Source organism: Mercenaria mercenaria, chromosome 16 (assembly GCF_021730395.1).
Source record: "Mercenaria mercenaria strain notata chromosome 16, MADL_Memer_1, whole genome shotgun sequence".
In the NCBI taxonomy this organism is placed as follows: domain Eukaryota; kingdom Metazoa; phylum Mollusca; class Bivalvia; order Venerida; family Veneridae; genus Mercenaria; species Mercenaria mercenaria.
This window is the reverse complement of record NC_069376.1, coordinates 39608846-39616534: the sequence shown is the minus strand read 5'-3', so window position 1 is coordinate 39616534 and position 7689 is coordinate 39608846.

The window sequence follows — 7689 nt, the reverse complement described above, 5'->3', positions numbered from 1 at the left end:
AATTGTTCAAATTATCCCCCTAGGGTCAAATATGGCCCCGCCCCGGGGGTCACATGGTTTATATAGACTTGTATATGGAAAACTTTGAAAATCTTCTCGTACAAAACCACATGGCCTAGGGCTTTGATATTTGGTATGTAGCATCATCTAGTGGTCCTCTACCAAGATTGTTCAAATTATCCCCCTAGGGTCAAATATGGCCTCGCCCCGGGGGTCACATGGTTTATACAGACTTATATAGGGAAAACTTTGAAAATCTTCTTGTACAAAACCACATGGCCTAGGGCTTTGATATTTAGTAGCATTATCTAGTGGTCCTCTACCAAGATTGTTCAAATTATCCCCCTAGGTTAAAATATGGCCCCGCCCCGGGGGTCCCAAGTTTTACATAGACTTGTATAGGAAAAAATGTTTAAAACTCTTCTTGTCTGAAACCACAACACTTAGACCTTTGATATTTGGTTTGTAGCATTGTCTTATGGGCCTAAACCAAAATTGTTCAAATTGTACCCCTGGGGTGAAAAGAGGCCCTGCCCTGGGGGTCCCAAGTTTTATGTAGACTTATATAGGAAAAAGCTTTAAAAAAATTTCTTGTCTGAAACCATACGACCTAAGCTTTTGATATTTGGTATGATGAATTGTCTAGTAGTCCTCTACCAAAATTGTTCAAATTATGCCCCTGGGGTTAAAAGAGGCCCCGCCCTGGGGTCACTTAGTTATTATGTGAGCTATATAGGAAAAACTACTTAAAAATCATCAGATCCTATTTCCAAGACTGTTTAATTATAATTACCTGATGACCCCAAGTAATATGATGTCACTTGACTGTGACCTTGACCTACTGACCTACTTTCTTGTTTTTATGCCCACGAAGGGAGGCATATAGTTTTTGAACCGTCTGTCAGTCTGTCGGTCTGTCAGTCTGTCCGCAATTTTCGTCTCCGGTCCATATCTTTGTCATCGATGGATGGATTTTCAAATAACTTGGCATGAATGTGTACCACAGTAAGACGACGTGTCGCGCGCAAGACCCAGGTCCGTAGCTCAAAGGTCAAGGTCACACTTAGACATTAAAGGATAGTGCATTGATGGGCGTGTCCGGTCCATATCTTTGTCATCGATGGATGGATTTTCAAATAACTTGGCATGAATGTGTACCACAGTAAGACGACATGTCGCGCGCAAGACCCAGGTCCGTAGCTCAAAGGTCAAGGTCACACTTAGACATTAAAGGATTGTGCATTGATGGGCGTGTCCGGTCCATATCTTTGTCAACCATGGATGGATTTTCAAATAACTTGGCATGAATGTGTACCACAGTAACACGACGTGTCACGCGCAAGACCCAGGTCCGTAGCTCAAAGGTCAAGGTCACACTTAGACGTTAAAGGTCATTTTTCATGATAGTGCATTGATGGGCGTGTCCGGTCCATATCTTTGTCATTCATGCATGGATTTTAAAATAACTACGCATGAATGTGTGGCACAGTAAGACGACGTGTCGCGCGCAAGACCCAGCTCCGTAGGTCAAAGGTCCTAAACTCTAACATCGGCCATAACTACTCATTCAAAGTGCCATCGGGGGCATATGTCATCCTATGGAGACAGCTCTTGTTTAAGATACAGCCTTGAAATTTTGATGACATACACAGTTTTGCACACAAATTGTTCATTAACCATGAATGTGACCTACTGACTTTCTTAATATTTTATCATCAGTTTGACATTTGAAACATGTAGCTCATATTACTCAGGTGAGCGATCCAGAGTCATCATGACCCTCTTGTTGTTTTTTTTGCATTAAAAAGATTGTCTGTTTCTTTTTTGTATATAATTTGTAAAGCGAATAATGTCACTCAAAAGTGTGATAATTACTTAAATTTATGTTATATAGTGCCATATAATTATGTTATATTGTTTGTTAATATTAAATTTCATTGACATGAGGGTTTGTGGATAAAAATGTTCAGCCTTGAATATACATTAAATGAAAATTTGGGGCTGTGGTCTATTTTAACTGTCAGTATTTTGTGATTCACATTTCTTTTACAAAGTATAATGGGAACTTTCCTACTCCCACCAGTGCGCCATCCACACATTTTATTAAAAATTAAAAAAGAAAAGAAAAAAAGTGTTACTTGGATTATAGTGAACTGGAATACAGCCTAACCTCATAATTTATTGATTTAGTAAAAAGGGATAGTACAGCCTATTAAAGTGGGTTCGAGTCTCACTCGGGGCGATGTATTCTTCATGTGAGGAAGCCATCCAGCTGGCTTACGGAAGGTCGGTGGTTCTACCCAGATGCCTGCTCATGATGAAATAGTAAACAGAGGGGCACCTGGGGTCTTCCTCTAATATCAAAGCTGGAAAATCGCCATATAACCTATAATTGTGTCGGTGCGAGGTGAAACCCAACAAAATAAATAAATATATAGCATGTGAAGTTGTGCACCTGGTGTTTTGTTAATCTCATGCCACAAGTGGTGGCAGGTTATAGGAATGGTCTCCATCCGTCCTTCCATCCTTCCATCTTCCGTCCTTCCGTCTGGCGGTAACATATTGTGTCCTGTCTATATCTCCTAAACCCCTTGAAGGATTTCATGACACTTTGGTCAAATGATCGCCTCATCAAGACAATGTGCAGAACACATGAGTCAGCCATGTTGGCTCAAGGTCAAGGTCACAATGCAAGGTCAAAGGTTTGAGCCTTCCATTTGGTGTCAGCTCTGTATCTCCTAAACCCCTTGAAGTATTTTCGTGAAGCTTGGGTCAAATGATCACCTCATCAAGACGATGTGCAGAACTCATGGATCAGCCATGTTGGCTCAAGGTCAAGGTCACAACTCAAGGTCAAATGTTTGAGCTTTCCATTTCGTGTCAGCTCTGTCTCTCCTAAACCATTTGAAGGATTTTCATGAAACTTGAGTCAAATGATCACCTCAACAAGACGATGTGCAGAACTCGTGTGTCAGCCTTGTTGACTTAAGGTCAACTCAAGGTCACAAGTAAAGGTCAGAAGTTTGAGCTCTGTATCTCCTAAACCCCTTGAAAGATTTTTATGAAACTGGAGTCAAATGATCACCTTATCAAGACGATGTGCAGAACTCATTAGTCAGCCATGTTGGCTCAAGGTCAAGGTCACAACTCTAGGTCAAAAGTTTGAGCCTGTCATTTTGTGTCTGCTCTGTATCTCCTAAACCCCTTGAAGTATTTTCAATTTCATTGATTTCCTCATACATGGACTATAGAATATACTTAACAAAGTCAATGCTTCCACCCAGTACCATCAACCCTTTCACTATCCATGAGTGGTGGGGGATATAGCTGTCTTTCAGACAGCCTTGATTGCCTTTTACTACTAACATTTTATTTAGAATATTTAAATCTCAAATTGAAATCTGTAAAATACATGATTTATATTTTTTTATAAGACTGGAAATTGTTTCCCCTCAATAACTAAAGAATGCTTACATTTGGCATACATTGTCAGACTTCATAGGATGATTGCCTGTGGTCAATAGATGACCCATATTATTTTTTCACCACTACATACCTATTAACATTCATTTGATATAACTGAACAGTTGTAGTTTTGCTGTTACATTTTGACCTTACAACTTACAATATAATTCAGTTGTGATAACTCTTGTCTCAATGTTTTTTCCCCTGCCAGTTTTTTACTGGACTGATGTATTTAGTCCTATACTGGTGTTTCAGTTGTAATGTTGCTTTTGTGAGTTATTAATGACTGTGTTCATTTTTTTTTTACAAAAAAGTACTACAGATGTAAGTGTACAGATATAAACATTCTTGTGGGTAGCAGTTTTAAAACAGATTCTTTAAAAGTTACCATTATACTGGTATACGAAGGGGAAAAGTCTCATTTTGTAATTGATGAAGGAGTAGCATTTTTATCAGTAGGAATTTGGATGTAGATAACTGTTGGATTCACCTTAAAGCTATTTCATGGTAAGTTTTGCCTAGACAAATAAAAGACAATAATGTAAAAGCAGAAATTTTAGCAAGGGTTTAAATTTCGCTATATTTGCGAGGCCATACATCTTGCAAAAATTAATCCTCGCGTAAATATTCACCATTAGTATAATTCTAATTAAAGCAGGATACCATTTTTACAATTTCCCGAATATTAAACCTCGCAAACATACTCAAAATTTCAAATTCGTGAAATTTTGACCCGCGAAAATAAGTGTGTTTACAGTACTATTCCTGTTATGCTCTGTTCTAAAGAAATAGAAACTTTATATATTTCAATATTGCATAATATTGTACAGTAAAATGATATTATGTTTAGAAAGAAATGTCTTTATATCATCAGGGTTTTAATAATAAAATATACCGAGCTGACTGACAATATGTTGTTATTTTCTAGGTGTCTGTGATATCAGTCAGATTTCATTTAGCAGTCACCTGTCCATATGTCTTTGTCCGTTTTCCCTTTTGAGCTCACATGAGAACAATGTGCTCAGGGTAAGTGTTTATGATCACTCACCGCTTGCCGTGGGTGGCCAGCACCTATTAGGCAGTGTCTCCTTAACCACAGTCAGCTCTGACAAAAATTCACTATTATAATGGTATTTAGGTAATCCCGTTTAAATGTGTCCAAAGAAATGCATTCCTTTCAAAATTTTTGTTGTCATGTCAAATCTTAAAATTATTATTGCCAGAACTGTTGGCAAGAGTTCAAATTTTCTTTGGTGAGCCCCCACCAAGATTATTTGTTATATTACATGAACACTTTGGTCATGGTCACTTTCCCTATAAACGTATTTTGTTTATAGTGGTATCTTTAGAAATCCACTTCAATGTTCTTCACACAAATGTTTCTCACACCTGTCTTTACCAATAATGTTTAAATTACTAAAAAAAGCATGAGTTCCAGTTGTTAAGCTAGAAAATGCTATTTTTACTGAGTTATTATGATCATACTATGAAAAATGTATTAATGATACATAATGTACCTGCTGGTTAGAATGTAATATTATTTTAACAAATATTTAAAAATCTTAAATACATGTCTTTAAATGCTGGTGTTATATGAAATATTTTCACACAAAATGTTTCTTTGGTGAGCTGACTGAGCAGTTTTCAAAGTAATTATGTCTCTCCATATTATTATAGTGTTTTTGCCCTGTCCGTCCGTCCGCCACACTTCGTTTCCGATCAATAACTGGAGAACCATTTAACCTACAACCTTCAAACTTCATAGGCTGGCAGGGCTTACGGAGTAGACAACCCCTATTGTTTGTTGGGTCACTCCATCAAAGGTAAGGGTCACAGAGGCCTGAACATGGAAAACCATTTCCGATCAATAACTTGAGAACCACCAAAAATGCTATTCGTTGCCATCTCAGATAAAAACAATGACAAAAGAACATAAATAGAAAATATTTTTCATGAATTTTGGTACCTGGATAGAAGACAATCAAGAGAATATGCACGTTATGTTTTTCTCCGTTTGTCTGCCTGTTCAACAACCTGTCTGTCCTATCAGTCACAAATGGTGGATTCTGCCGTTACTTTAAAAGTACAGAATACTTTTTCATGTTCAAAACATTGGACATAGATAGAAAGCAATATGCAGAAAAAACAGATTTTTTGTCCCTTTTAACATCCACTCGTCCGTCTGTCTCTCCATCCATCAGTCAGAAAGTTAGATCCTGTGTTAATTTAAAAAGTACGTGGTAACTATCTTGTATGAAACCTTGCTGACAGATGGTAGGTTATTTGGAGAATGTGCTGGTCCTTCTATTAAGTTTCAGTATATAGCAGCATATATGACCAGTGACCAAGTAGGGGATTTTATTGTTGGAGAATGATCTTGTCTGTGAACACGTGTGAGCGATCTAGGGCTTATATAGGACCATCGTGCTCCTCTTGGTTTTTAAAGGTATCTTAATTTTGTGTGTAAATATTTATTATCATATGTGTGCTATGATACAATCTTTATGTGCTTTTATAGGCCAACTTTATTTGAGCCGCACCATGAGAAAACTAACATAATCCATTTGCGACCTGCATGGATCCAGACCTGCCTGCGCATCCGTGCAGTCTGGTCAGGAGACATACTGTTCGCTTTCAAAGCCTATTGCAATAAGAGAAACAGTTAGCGAGCAGCATGGATCCTGACCAGACTGCGCGGATGCGCAGGCTGGTCTGGATCCATGCTGGTCGCAAATGCACTATGTTGGTTTTCTCATGGTGCGGCTCATTTATAACTTGTGGCAGCTGTAGTGTTGATAAGTTTTCTGTTCCTACACTAAAAGTACATTTGTTACTATACTGTGCCTGTCGTCTGATTCAAATAGCTTCCGCATAATCATGGAGATGTTTCAGATTTGTTCAAATCATGTCCCAGAATCATATTTCGCTTTCTGTTGATCTCTTTGGGTTCGAGCCCTGTTGGGGAAGCCTTCAAACTTCTTGCAGAAGGTCGGTGGTTCTACACCGATGCCTGCCTGTGCATGAAATGATGTCCGAAGGTTCTTCCTCACCACCTCTGTTTGAAACCCGCTATATGTCGTACAAAGGCAGCCACTCGTGGGTGCCAATTCATCCTTTCCCAGTACAGATACATCTAGCGATCTTACCGAAGGGATAGAGCAAGACAAATTTCATTAAACTTCTTGAACATTTATTGTAAACATGTGAAGTTGTGTACCCACATCCGATTCCCCCCCCCCCCCCCCCCCCCCCCCCCCCCCCCGCGTCGCATCCCTTCCACCCACCCACCCTAAAAAAATCATTCCTGATTTTAATTTTTTTCAAACGTTCCATGAATATTTATCAACTTGCAAAGTTGTAACCTTTCCCACCTGGCTCCTCCACCCAGTCACCCCCACCACCCCGATCATGCAGCATCCCTACCCCACGACAATATTTTTCTTCATTTTTTTTATTTTCCATCAATATTTATTATCAACATGTGAAGTTTTATACCCTCATCCCCACCCCGCCAAAAAAAATATTCCGTTTAGTTTAAATTTTTTAAACCTTCCATGAATGTTTATCAGCATGTGAAGTTGTAACCACAACCTCGAGATCAACCACCCCTTAGCCCCGCCACCACCCACATTCAAGATTTTTTTATTTTATTTTGCTCTCTTTAGAGGACATCAGTTCTTTTAAGTTCAAAATTAATGTACATGTTAAACGGCGACACTTGGTGCCAAACTACTCAAAGACAATATTTCGTTCCAGTTACACATCAATCTCACATTTCAAATAACTCCATATTATAATTCTAAGAGCTAAGTTTATTACAGTAAACCTATTCTATTCAAAATAATTTCATTACTCAGGATCAAAACGTAACATACATTTATTATGTACACTTAAAACATTTGTTTTCTGTTAAATTGATCCAGACTAATGAAATTATTTGCTTCTTAGTAACATTATTAACTTTTGCCGGATCTTATTCGGCGGGGGATACCCAATGCATCGAATTTGCTTGTTATATCCTAAATGTATAGTTACACCGGTACTGGTCTTCTTTATGCTAAATAACAGTACGGTTCAATTGTAACAAAATTCACTAAAGGTCAAAATAGACATATATTCATGAACTTAGAAATGATGTTAATACTAATGAATATGCAAAAATAGCAGTGGAAGTTTAATAAGAAAAAAAAAACTAAACATGTAGTCCTCTTTGCACTTGGTTGA